The 13,504-nt window shown below is 35.8% G+C and overlaps 1 pseudogene; it reads right to left on the bottom strand.

Moving 5' to 3' along the window:
- Positions 1–228: 228 nt before the first annotated feature.
- The window catches only part of LOC140711548 (uncharacterized), a 74,500-nt pseudogene continuing 61,224 nt past the window's right edge, over positions 229–13,504 (bottom strand).

The raw sequence follows: 13,504 nt of genomic DNA, 5'->3' as shown, positions 1-13,504 counted from the left end.
AGCTAGGAAGGCATCCCTTAGGCATGGATTTCTGGTGCCCGGAAGTAATGTGAGCCAGTAAAGGGCCGTAAAAGCCTGTACGTAAGGGACCTTTTCCCATTTTCTGTTTTATTTACAAAGTAAGTCTAATGGTAACATGTCATTATAACATATAGAACCATATTTAGGATCAATCTGTTGGTTTTTGAATTTTTATTGAATCCAAATGGTGTTGCAATAGAGATGGGTTTATTTTTCTTTAAACTGAATTTGAATTTGTTCCAATAGCCTCAAGGATACTCTAGTGGCAAGTCCGCTGGGGTACTTCTCATTGTCTCCATGACTAACAATAACTGCTATTAGGGGCAGAACTTTTTCTAAGTCTAACAAGAAGGAAAGCAACTGGGCCCACAATATGTTTTTCTTTTAATCTTCCACTTTCTATAAAATATAGAGGGCAATGCATTACAAAAGTGGGTTATGGGCTACAAATGAAGAGTTGGATGTTGAGCTTAAATTCCGTATAGAACAAGGATTGGGCAGAAAGGGGCTAAATAAATGATGATTGTGGAAGGGTGGAAGAGAAATGTCAAATAGCATTGCCCAAGGGGACACCTCAGAGGCTCTGATTTGTCAGCAAAGCTACCCAGTAATGGAGACACCAAAAACATACTCGGATGGCCACTGGTCTACAGCTGTAGGGGACTATTTGTCAGACCAAGAGTCTGGGAACTCCTAATTCCCACTGTCTTCATCACTTCATGGCTGCTGGAAGGTGCACGATGGGCAAGTCCCGAAATTCGGCTTCACTCAGGAAAGAATTTAAGGGTGAGCCAGTGGTGTTAAACAGCAAGTTTCACTGAAGCGACAACGTATAACAGCAGCAGAGGTACTGCTCCTTATGGAGCAGGGCTACCCCATAGGCAGTGTGCCCAGAGTAATAGTTCAGAGGTAGTTCTGCTGTCACATTTATACCAACTTCTAATCATATGCAAATTAATGGGAAGTTTATGCAGAATTTTCTAGGATGAGGGTTGTGATGGTTAATACTGAGTGTCAAGTTGATTGGATTGAAGGATGCAGACTGTTGATTCTGGGTGTGTCTTTGAGGGTGTTGCCAAAGGAGACTAACATTTGGGTCAATGGGCTGGGAAAGGAGACCCACCCCTAATTTGGATGGGCACCATCTAATCAGCTACCAGCATGGCCCAGATATAAAACAGGCATTAAAAAAAACAAAACAAAACAAACAAACAAAAAAAAACGTGAAAGGACTAGACTAGCCTAGCCTCACAGACTACATCTTTCTCCCATGCTGGATGCTTCTTGCCCTCAAACATCTGATTCCAAGTTCTTCAGTTTTAGGGCTTTGACTGGCTCTCCTTGATCCTCAGCTTTCAGATGGCCTACTGTGGACCCTTGTGATTGTGTGAGTTAATACTTAATAAACCCCCTTTTATATATATGCCCACTCCATTACTTCTGTCCCTCTAGAGAACCCTGACTGATACAACGGTGGTAACTTTTGGGTTGTCAAATTGCCATGCAAAAGGGCAATAAGTTCCCGGTGTTGCCATGGCAATGACAAACTGACATGGCACACTGGTGGGCTTGTCTTCTGAGGAGGTGCTTCTGTCCCAGACTTGTTTTAGACCTAGTTCTCAATTTGGTCCAGTGTCAGAGCCCTGCCTCTGGAGTTAAGCTCTACCTCCTACCTCAGATAGGTATTCTAAAAATTATCTTATACAAATTTGCACCTCTGTGCTTTTTTCTTTCTTTTTATTTTTTTAGATGTATATTTTCCGGCCTGTCAAACATGCATGATGATTGAGCTTCAGGACACTTTTTGGATCAAGAGGTTTTTCTAAAAAATATATTTTTGAAGCTGATTTATAAATACAACAAAGTAGATAGAAGAATGCTAGATCTCTCTAGAAACCACCATACGAGCCCTGGACAGCTATCTTCAGAATATGTTTTATGTGTTCTAAAAATTAATTTGTATTTTTTAAATAGTTTTCTGTTATATATACCTGATCTCAATGCTAAATGTTATGTCTTCCCACTCCTTCCTTTACTTCTTCTCTGTCCCTGATACAGGTAAACACAGACACAAACATAAAGGAAAACATTCTGGTAAGCTGAAATCAATTCACACATAAAAGACAATTTTGTGCATCTCATCCCAAATATGCATTCAGTAACATCAGAGATGGTGGGCAGTGATACCAAAGAACTAAGCAAACATAATAAATCAGATTGCTTTTTATTTTTATAGTTTTAGACACAGACAACAGTTGTTAAACCCAGCACAGTGCTGTGCATGTACACACACGTGTGTACACACACACACACACACGACACATTCCTCATGCTCAAGCTACAGCAGACAATCCTGATTTTTGCCACTTGATATTTTTCGTTCTGTTCTCTCTCATCAGAAGACCACACATCCATCTTCTGTTCACATCACTATAGCAATGTCTGCTTAGTAAACATCAACTTATTTTTCAAGATCCTCTACAAAAATAGTCACTTTATAAGACCTTTCCATATTGAACCACTCATGTAAGAGTTAAATTCACCCTCCTTGTTCTCATCTTGAAATTTCTTTGTGCCACTACATTGCTCATTAGAGTTTTTAGTTGCATTATTATCCTCCCACACCCCTGTCAGTAAGTTGAGATCTCTTGGAGGGCAGAAAAGTCTATCATTCTTTTTACATCACTCAATTCATTGCATTCAGTTAAAACTGAACAAAACTTTGCTGAGATTAATTGGCCTCATTATGAGTTTGGAAGCATCTGAGGATGAAGGATATTTATTATTTTTCTTAGAGCTCTCTAATGTAGGCCAGATTTTATAGTACACAAAGTATATTTTTGTTATTGTTGTTATTATCATTTTATTTTATCTAAGTGTTTCAAATGGTGAATTTATATTATACAGCATACATTTTTAATACATTAAACACATTGATCTGTAAATTCACTTTCTCTGACTTATGAAGTGTTCTAGTTCATTTTGGTCTCATTTCAAATGTATGATTTAAGTTTACACGTGCACTATGTGACTATAAAATAAGAGCTGATAATATTCAGAAAATTATCCCTTTACACTGTCTGTGGATGTGTAAATTAGGAAAGACATTATGGAAAACTCTTGGGGGTTCCACTAAAAATTAGAACTATAAATGCTATATGATCCAGCAATCTCACTCCTGAATATACACTAAAAAAAATGAATCACTGCGTTGAAGAGATACCTGCACTCATATGTTCATTGCCCGATTATTCACAATAGCCAAGGTATGGAATCAACCTGAGTGTCCATAAAAAGATGAATCAGTAAGCCAAATGTGATATGTATATGTCATACTATTCAGCCATAAAAAGGAAATTTTGTTATTTATCACATGTATGAGCCTAGAAGACATTATGTTAAGTGAACTAACCCAGACACAGAAAGACAAACGCTCTGCAATCTCACTCATATGGAGAATCTTAAAAAACTGAACTTAAAGAAGTAGAGAGTAGAATGGTGGCGACTAAGGGCTGGGGGGAGTAAAGGACATTAGGGTGATGTTTGTCAATGAGACAAGATTTCAGTAAGGAGGAATAAGTCCCAAAGACTTATCGTATTGCCTGGTTACTACAGTCAATAAAATTTATTGCATATTTGACAATTGTTAAAAGAGTAGATTTTAAGTTTTAGTACTATGGAAAAAAAACTATGTGAGATAATACATATACCAATCAACATGTTTTAGCCATTCCACAATGTATACGTTTTTCAACACATTCTGCTATATACCATAAATAATTTGGATTTGTCAATTAAAAGAAAGAAAGAAAAAAGATTTCTTCATGTTACTTAATTTTATACTGTATTTGTTAAGCAATTATTTAAAAGTCTTAAAATATGTTAAGCAAATATTTGATAACAATGTATACTGTGTACTAATTTTCTGTTGTATGATAAGCAATATTTTTTTTCTGACGCAAGGTATTTGTTGCGTTGGTGGTAACAAATTACATCCAAACCATAACACTGGTGTAAACAAACCTATAGCACTGCCAGTCATACACAAGTATAGCACATACAATTATGTACAGCACATGAAATATGATGATGATAAATGACTATGTTATTGGTCTAGGTATTTACTGTATTGTGTTTATTATTTTTATTTTAGAGTTTACTCTTTCTACAAAAAATTAGTTAACTGTAAACAGTCTCAGGCAGGTCTTTCAGGAGGTATTCAGCGTGTTTTAGCCATTCCACAATGTATGCATATTTCAAAACATTCTGTTACATGCCATAAGTGGACCTATGCAGGATGCTGGTCTCATCCCACGTTGGGGAAAGTTACTGGGGACTCAGTGTCCATGTCAAAATTATTTTATCCACATTTGGACAACAAGGGAGGTTTGAAGGGTATGACTCTTAGGCTAAGTCTACCGGGAGTTCATGATTAGTTCAATTTTGTCTGTTTCATCTCAATGTGCTGAGCCAGTCCTATTTTGTTAAGAGTTGTATTTCATCAAAAGTTTAAGGGGGAAATAATTTAATTTAAATTAATTTAAAGGGGAAATACAAATAAAATTAATAGTGGTATGACAATTCCAGTTTGCAAAATAATTTGGAGCCATACATTTAGTCTTAAAGCAAATAATTGAATAAATCAAATGACAATAGGAAATTAGGTCACTGTTGTAACCATGTGACTTGTTTTCTTATGTTGTGTATATGGATCTTAACTTTCCCAGAGGGATTTATCCAGGTACAACATGTGGTATTAGTGACAGCAAAAAAATGCTCTTGTTTAATGAACATATAATACAGAATTTTTTAAGCTTAGGTTTTGTTAAGTTAGCAGCAGAAGCTATTAATTGTGATATTTCAATTACACCATTTTCTTGTCAAGTGGAAAAGATAGCATTAAAAGTGATAAACATCTCAGTAAAATATGAAGTCTCATTCTGACATTTTGGAAAAAATCTGTCTACAGCATAAAAACATTTATTTCTCTGGGCTTATAGTTTGAATGTCCTTAATTATGACATAGGAAAGTTTGGTAAACTTTTTATGTGGTTCGTACATCAAGCATGAGGCTTGTTTCTTAAAATTTGATGAGTTTTAACTTACAGGGCTTTGGGAAAAGAGCAGTTTTTGTTTTGAGTTGAAGAGTTGTAGCGAAATGTTGGAAGAAATTAGGAGAATTGAGGATCTAGTCCAGTCTACAGGTAGACAACAAGAACTTGAAAACAATGCACCAGCGTACACTCCAATAATAAATGGATTACAGTTTTTCTTTTTAGAAACATAACTTTTTCCCTTAGATTAAATATAGATATCTCATATTTAAGAGCCTCCTCAGTCTAGGAAGTCAAACCAAAGTAGATTTTAGATTTCACTTATAGTCTTAAAGTTCTTGGGCCTCTCTGGAAGTGACAAATTTTATTCATTCATTGTAAAGCTGATAATTTTTTGTAGCCAGGAATTTTATGCACATTCTTAAATATGACATTCTATTTAAAGTCTTAAAAATATAATAAATGTTTGTAAATGTATCTTGCTTATAAATAAAGAGCATATTTTTATTAAATTTAGGTAAATAAAAAATAAGAACACTCACAAATCATTTCTGAATTTTAGAGAAATCAAGCAGGGAGGAAAAGTGTATACCTTTAACCTTTGTTCAAATAAGTATACTTTTAAAAATTGTTATAAAATATAGATAGTTTATAAGAGAAAATTTTCTTAAATCTGAAAAACAAAATAAGTAACCAACAATAGTTTAAATAAAAGTCTTTGAATCTATCATTATTAATTACTTAATTTCATGTAATTTTTTTGTTTTGCTTAATCTTGATTAGAAGTTTTATGAACTCAACAATATCTTTATCAGACTTCTGGAAATTTTTATATTGTCTTTAAGTTATCACAAATCTGTTTTTTTCCATAAAAAAATAACTATAGGTAATTGCATTTGCAAATGTACATTTATCTTTAGAAAAGAATTCAAAACAGTAACTGTGGATGGCAAAAAATTGGCAATAACCATGGTTAAAATTCGATGAAAGCTCTAAATTGACAAAAACAGTAATTATTTCTATCACGTGCAGAATTAAAGGATAGCAGCAAGAATCATGACTGACAGTGTCATATCAGGAACACCAAACTTTCATGCATCTCATATAATCTTTAGAATATTTATACTAATAACATATACATACAAACAACTTTAGAAAATAGTTAACATAAAAATCAAAATTATACTTGATAATATATTAGAATTTCATAAATCTAAAACCTGTATGTAGGTTCTAGAACATATTAATAACATACCCATACTATAACTGAAAGATCTAGTATCATTTATCATTTGACAATACCTTCCACACAATTTACCAAATAGGTCTAATCATTTAATATCTCTAAAAGGTGAGATGTCTGTTCTTTGAGGCTTCCCAGCGGCCCAGCTGAAAAATCCCAAAGTTAATTTTAGGCCAAAAGACTTAAGTTTTGAACATGGAAAGTCCCAGAGATGTTAAAACATTCAAAACACTTGGTCAAAACAGGTAACTGTGAAATAATAGTCATTCTTTCAACCGGAGTGATATTCAAAATACTTCAAAAGCAATATAGAAATTTACATGGATATAAAATTTTTAGCCCTTTTAAAGGTCAGTTTCCCTAAATAATAAAAAGCCTAATAAAGACCACACAGAAAATTACCTTTATAAGATGTAAAATCTTTGTTTCTTAGGCCAACTACCAAAAAGATGAAGGGAAACTTCACATACTGTGATTGCTTCTCTTCATGAAAAGTCTATTTAGATAATCCAGAACTCCAACCTGATAAAAACGGTACTCAAATTTTATCCAAAACAGGAAGAGTGTGTCCAGCGTTATGATTGTACTCCATATTATAGAGAAATGTAAACAAGATAGTGCCTTGAGCAGGAGAAGAGCCCATGGACTTGAAATTTTAGAAAAATTTCAAAACAACAACAAAAAAAGAAACAACAAAAACAAAAACAATTCTAACTTATTTTTTCTTTTTCTCTTATAGTTTCAAATGAGTATAGAGTGAATCTTTTAATGCTAACCTTTTCTTTGGTGAAGAAAAACAAAATGTCCAAGTAGCCTGGAATTAGTGGCAAATCTACTTTTTGTTCACCTGTCTCCTTTGCTTAGTTAGCAAATGCAGGAAAAAAAGAACGTGACATGTTTTTTTTTGTTTTTTTTTTTTTTAATTTCCTCTAGCTCTTTATTTTTTATTTTTTCTGTGTGGCAGAAAAAAATGATTCTGGACAGATACATGTTACTCCTCTTTCCTCAAGATTTTGACTTGTTTGATCTTGGTCTGAGAGTCCAGCTTTTAACTTTTACAAACATTTATCTAGTTTTCTTTTTTTTTTTTTCCTGGATTATTAATGTTTCAATGAAGTCTCCCATCAGCATACAAAATTACTAGTTAGTCAAACCTAAATTTTTATTTTTAAAAGTATTCAGTTTGTTGCTTACCATGGAGCTGTTGTAATTTGTAAAGCCATTATTTGCAAAGCCCTTTAAACCTTAAAAAAAATTCTTCACTAGAATGCCATAAACAGTGAGTTTTATCTTAATATCAGTGGGAAAGTAAGCAGATTCAAAATAGACAGAAAAAAGCAAACAAACAAAAACCAGAGAGATAGAGAACTTAGAGGACTCTGCCTGTTAATTCTATAATTGCTGAATTTTCAAATTATGACCATTTGAGTTCTGAAGTTTCCTTGGTGTAATGTATCTATCATTTTAAAATGTACACAAGAATGGGCCATGGTAGGTAGCCAGCTGGAGTCCCAGAAAAGCTGGCATGGCTTAACGTTTCTTATTAATAATCTCTTGAGAGCAAAGAAAATCATATAAATCCTATCAGGGAATATTAGGGTTTAAAAACCAGTGTTTTAGATGGTGGCAACCAGCCTGGCATTTTTTAATTAATTAACCATCTTGAGCCCACCATCCAGAATGTTTACTTTTGCTCTTGGAATATTTTCAGAAACAAGCAAAAAACAAAACAAAACAAACAAACGAACAAAAAAACCCAAAAACAAACACACACACAAACAAAAAACACAAGTCAAACTAAATTAAAAAAACAAATCAAGATGAGTGTTCACAAAAATTTTAACCTAGTCATGTAGTTCTAACAAAATATTGAATTACGTGCACAAAACAGAAAATATGCCTCACAAATAAAATATAAATTCTGCAGAAACTAAGATTACTCAATCCAGAAAGACACTTTTCTTTAGACCACAAATAACTTACCAGGAAACACAAAAAAAATAGTCTTTCATAGTCTAAGTGGGATGCAAGTTTTTTAAGCCAGCCTTATTCATCCAGATCTGAAATGAAGTTGAGGATATCTACAACAAGGACATAAACTCAACCCTAGAGAAGACACATTCAGAGAGAAAAGGTGAGTCATAAAGCAGAGAACTCAGCGGGGTCAAACGAGTACAGTAGCAAGGATCCCTGATTCTTTCTGATAGCGATGTCTTTCAGATTTCATTTCTGGCACCACATGTATCAACCTAAATAACAGAGAGGCTCCATAAAAACAGCGCAACAACAACAACAACAACAAAACAAAACAAAACAAAAAACAAACCAAAAAACGTGCTTTTTGGGGATTAGAGTGTTGCAATGAAAATACATGTGTGACCATAAACTATGTGCACCTTCAGGGAGGTAAAGGAAGACAAATGTTTTTAAAGATTGCATGACTGCTTTGAAATAAGTATCCTTGACAGCAAAGATCAATGACAAGAGTGATGCCAGTCTGAGGTTAGACAGGTAGTTGCTGGGCAGATTTCCTTTCATGTAAGTTGGAGATGGTCTTTGTGTAGGGTAGTGGTTTTAGTACAATATTTTTCCTAATCAGGAAAACAAATGTGAGAACCCTTTGCTTTTGGCATTTCCTGACTATTTATTAGAGGATTCTTAACAATAGTGATTCTTTTTTTTAATTTTTAGACAGAGTTTCACTCTTGTCACCCAAGCTGGAGTGCAATGGTGCAATCTCAGCTCACTGCAACATCTGCTTCCCGGGTTCAAGCAATTATCCTGCCTCAGCTTCCAGAGTAGCTGGAATTACAGGTGCTCACCACCATGCCTAGTTAATTTTTATTTTTATTTTATTTTTAATTTTTTTTAGTAGAGATGGCGTTTCACTACATTGGCTGGTCTCAAACTTCTGACCTTATGATCCACCCACTTTGGCCTCCCAAAGTACTGGGATTACAGGCCTGAGCCACTGTGCCCAGCCTGATTCTGACAATTTTTAATGTCATATATATCTTTAATGTCATATATATATATATATATATATATATGAGAGAGAGAGAGAGACTGTGATTATTAGAAAGATATTGGCTCATATAATTTTGGAGACTAACAAACTCCATGATGTGCAGCTAGAAAGTTGGAGACCCAGGAGATCCAATGGTGTAGTTCTAGTCTGGAGACTGGGGAGTTCAGGATTCAGAAAGAACCATTGTTTTCATTTTAGTCTAAGGCAGGAAGACTGATGCTCCAGTTCAAAGTCAGTCAGGCAGGAGAAATCTTATTCATGGAAGAGTCAGCCTTTTGTTTTATTCATCTTTCAAATGATTGGAGGAGAGCTACTCATATTTGTGCGAGGAATCTGCTTTATGTACTCTACCAATGTGAAGGTTAATCTCACCCAAAGACACTCACACAGACACATTCAGAATAATGTGTGAGGACCTGTGGCTCAGTCAAGTTAAAATTAACTATCACAATATAATATGATACTCTCTGTTTCTGGCCAATTCTTTCTGATTGACTACTCTTCCTAAATCTTATTTATGAGTTTTATTTCTCAGGATTTTATGCTAAACCTTTTTGGGTGATCTCAGGCATGCAAGTTGTAATAAAAAAATTCAAATAGTTAAATCAGAAAAAAAATTAATCACAGTTTTTACTCAGCACAAGTTTTTATGAATTATTGATAGAATAACAACTCCAGGCACAAATAAACTACCCTTTTATCGAGAGGTTGGAGAACATACATACAGACCCTCAAAATTGCCTCTCATCTTCTATATTTGGGCATTCTTGGTTTCAGATTTAAAAGATGAGGGACCTTCTAGGCAATGTATGAAGAGGTAGTGATTGTGCTAAGGAAACATTTCAGCAACTATATTTCTGTAAATTCACAGATGACTTTTTTCTTTAACAATAGATAGCCTAGGTAAACAAGAAATATACTGCTAAAAACATTTTATAAGTAAGGACTCTATTATCTCTCTGATGCTAAATAAGACTAGTATCTTTTCCAGGAATCCTGACATTCAGCATGCTCAGAAGGAAATTAGACAGAGTTTATTCCTCTATCCGGAAGGACTTATAGACTTTAAAAAAAAAAAAAATAGTTAAAAATCTGTATTTGGCCTTAAAATATAATTATCTTGGATTATCTTGGTGGGCCCAAGGTAATCCACATGATCCCCTAAAAGTAGAAACTAAGATTACTCAATCCTGAATGACACTTTTTTTTATAGTACAAATAACTTACCAGGAAACCCAAAAAAATAGTCTTTCACAGTCTAAGTGGGATGCAAATTTATTAAGCCAGTCTTATGCAACCAGATCTGAAATGCATTTGAGGATCTTTACAACAAGGATAAAAACTCAACCCGAGAGAAGACCCATTCAGAGAGAATAGGTGAGTCATAAAGCAGGATCAGAGAGATGTGTCAGGAAAGGTGGCTGAAGATACTTGAAGCAAAAGAGAGACTCAACCTTTTTTGTAATAAGACTGCCAGATGGAAAGCATGAGAAAAAAAACTGCAAGAAGCCTCGGGAGCGAAGACTAACTCCTTGATGAAAGCAACTGAGAACATGGGGTATTCATTTTATAATCACAAGAACATGAATTGGGTTAACAACCTAAATGATATTGGAAGCAGGCTCTTCCCAGCACCTCCTGGTAACAACCCAGCTGCCTAACAGGTTGACTATGGTTTTGTGAAATGCAGAAGAACATAACTATTCAAGACAATCAGGACTTTTGACTTATAGAACCATGAGACAATAAATTTGTGTTGTTTTAAGTTATAGTAATTCGGTAAGTGATGTGGTTTGGTTCTGTGTCCCCACCCAAATCTTCTTGAATTATAATCCCCATTTGTCAAGGGTAGAGCCTGGTGGAAGGTGATTGAATCGTAGGGACAGTTTCCCCCATGCTGTTCTTGTGACAGTAAGGCAGTTCTCACAAGGTTTGATATTTTAAAAGTGATAGTTTCCCCTGAGTGTGCTTTCTCTCTCTCCTGCTGCCTTGTGAAGAAGGTATTGGATTCTTCTTTGCATTTGGCCATGATTGTAAGCTTCCTGGGGCCATGTGGAAATGTAAGTCAATTAAACATTTCCTTTATAAATCACTCAGTCTAAGGTTATATTATTATAGCAGTGTGAGAATGAACTAATAAAGAGAATGCTACTGGCAGAGTGGAGTACTGCTGTAAAGATAACCTCAAAATGTGGAAGCAACTTTGGAACTGGGTGACAGGCAGAGGTTGGAACATTTTGCTCTTGCCCTAAAGATCTGTGGAACATTGAACTTGAGAGATGATATAGGGTATCTGGCAGAAGAAATTTCTAAGCAGCAAAGTGTTCAAAATGTGACCTGGTTTATTCTGAAAGCATTTAGTCATATATATTTACAAATAGATGATTGAAAATTGGAACTTATGTTTAAAAGGAAAGCAGAGCATAAAGGTTCAGAAAATTTGCAGCCTGACCATGTGGTAGAAATGAAAATCCCATTTTCTGGGGAGGAATTCAAGCTGGCTGCAGGAATTTGTGTAAGTAATGAGGAGTCAAAACAACGGGGGAAAATGTCTCCAGACCATGTCAGAGATCTTCACAGCAGCCCCTTCCATCACAGGCTCCAAGGCCTAGGAAAGAAAAATGATTTCCTGGGCCAAGTCGAAGGTCCCACAACTCTGTGCAACTTCAGGACTTGGTGTCCTGCATTCTAGCCAGTCCATCTCCAGCCACAGTTAAAAGGAACCAATCTACAGCTTGGGCCATTGCTCCAGAGGGTGCAAGCCTCAAACCTTGGTAGCTTCCATGCGGTGTTGGGCCTATGAGTATGCAGAATACAATAGCTGAGCTTTGGGAGCCTCTGCCTAGATTTAAGAGGATATATTGGAATGCCTGAATGTACAGGCAGAAGTCTGCTGCAGGGGTGGAGCCCTCATGGAGAATTTCAACTAGGACAACGCAGAGGGGAAATATGGATTGGAGCCCCCAAACAGAGTCTCTACTTAGGCACTGCCTAGTGGATCTGTGAAAAGAGTGCCATCATTCTCCAGACTCCAGAATGGTAAATCTACCAACAGCTTATACCATGTGCTTGGAAAAGTTGCAGGCACTTGACACTAGCCTGTGAAAGCAGTCATGGGGGAGCTATTAAGCAAAGCCACAGGGATAGAGCTGCCCAAGGCCTTGGGATTCTACTCCTTGCATCATCATGTTCTGAATGTGAGACATGGAGTTAAAGGAGATTATTTTGGAGCTTTAAGATTTAATGAGTGACCTGTCAAGCTTTGAACTTTTATGGGGCCTGTGGCCCCTTTGTTTTGGACAGTTCCTCCCATTTGGAATGGAAACATTTACCCAGTGGCTGTTCACCCATTGGATCCTGGAAGCAACTAACTTGTTTTTTATTTTACAGATTCATAAGTGGAAGGGACTTGCTTTGTTTCAGTTGAGACTTTAGTCTTGGACTTCTGAGTTAATGCTGGAATGAGTTAAGACTTCAGGGTACTATTGAGAAAGTGTGATTGGTTTTGAAATGTGAAAAGGACATGAGATTTGGGAGGGGCCAGAGGCAGAATAATATGGTTTGGCTCTGTGTTCCTTCCCAAATCTCATCTCAAATTGTAATTTCTACTTGTTCAGGGAGATACCTAGTGGGAGATGAAGGTGGTTTCCCGTATGCTGTTCTCATGACATGAGGGCATCCTCATGAGATCTATGAGATCTAATGGTTTAAAAGTGGCAGTTTCCCTTGTGCTCTCTTGCTCTCTCTCTCTCTCTCTCTCTCTCTCTCTCTCTCTCTGTCTTTCTCTCTCTCCTGGTGAAGTAAGTACTTTCTCCCCCTTTGCCTTACACGATGATTGTAAGTTTCCTGAGGTTGTGCAGAAGTGTAAGTCAATTAAACCTCTTTCCTTCATAAATTGCCCAGTCTCAGGTAGTATCTTTATAGTAGTGTGAGAGCAGACTAATACAGTAAGGCAGCAATGGAAAAGTAATGCAATGTCCAAAAACAAAACTTATTTTCTTCCTGCTCCCTTTACCCTTTCTCTGACTTCCTCTTCTTTTTGCTTTTCCAGTCTCATTCACCCAGTTTTTGGAGACAGAAATAATCTATTTTCATTTGGTTCATTAGCTTCTTTAATCAACTGTGAAATCTCATCTGCATCAAACCTGAAGTATTTTT

Source organism: Chlorocebus sabaeus, chromosome 4 (genome assembly GCF_047675955.1).
Source record: "Chlorocebus sabaeus isolate Y175 chromosome 4, mChlSab1.0.hap1, whole genome shotgun sequence".
Taxonomy (NCBI): Eukaryota; Metazoa; Chordata; class Mammalia; order Primates; family Cercopithecidae; genus Chlorocebus; species Chlorocebus sabaeus.
Note: the sequence above shows the minus strand (reverse complement) of the source record. Positions and strands in the feature narration are given on the sequence as shown.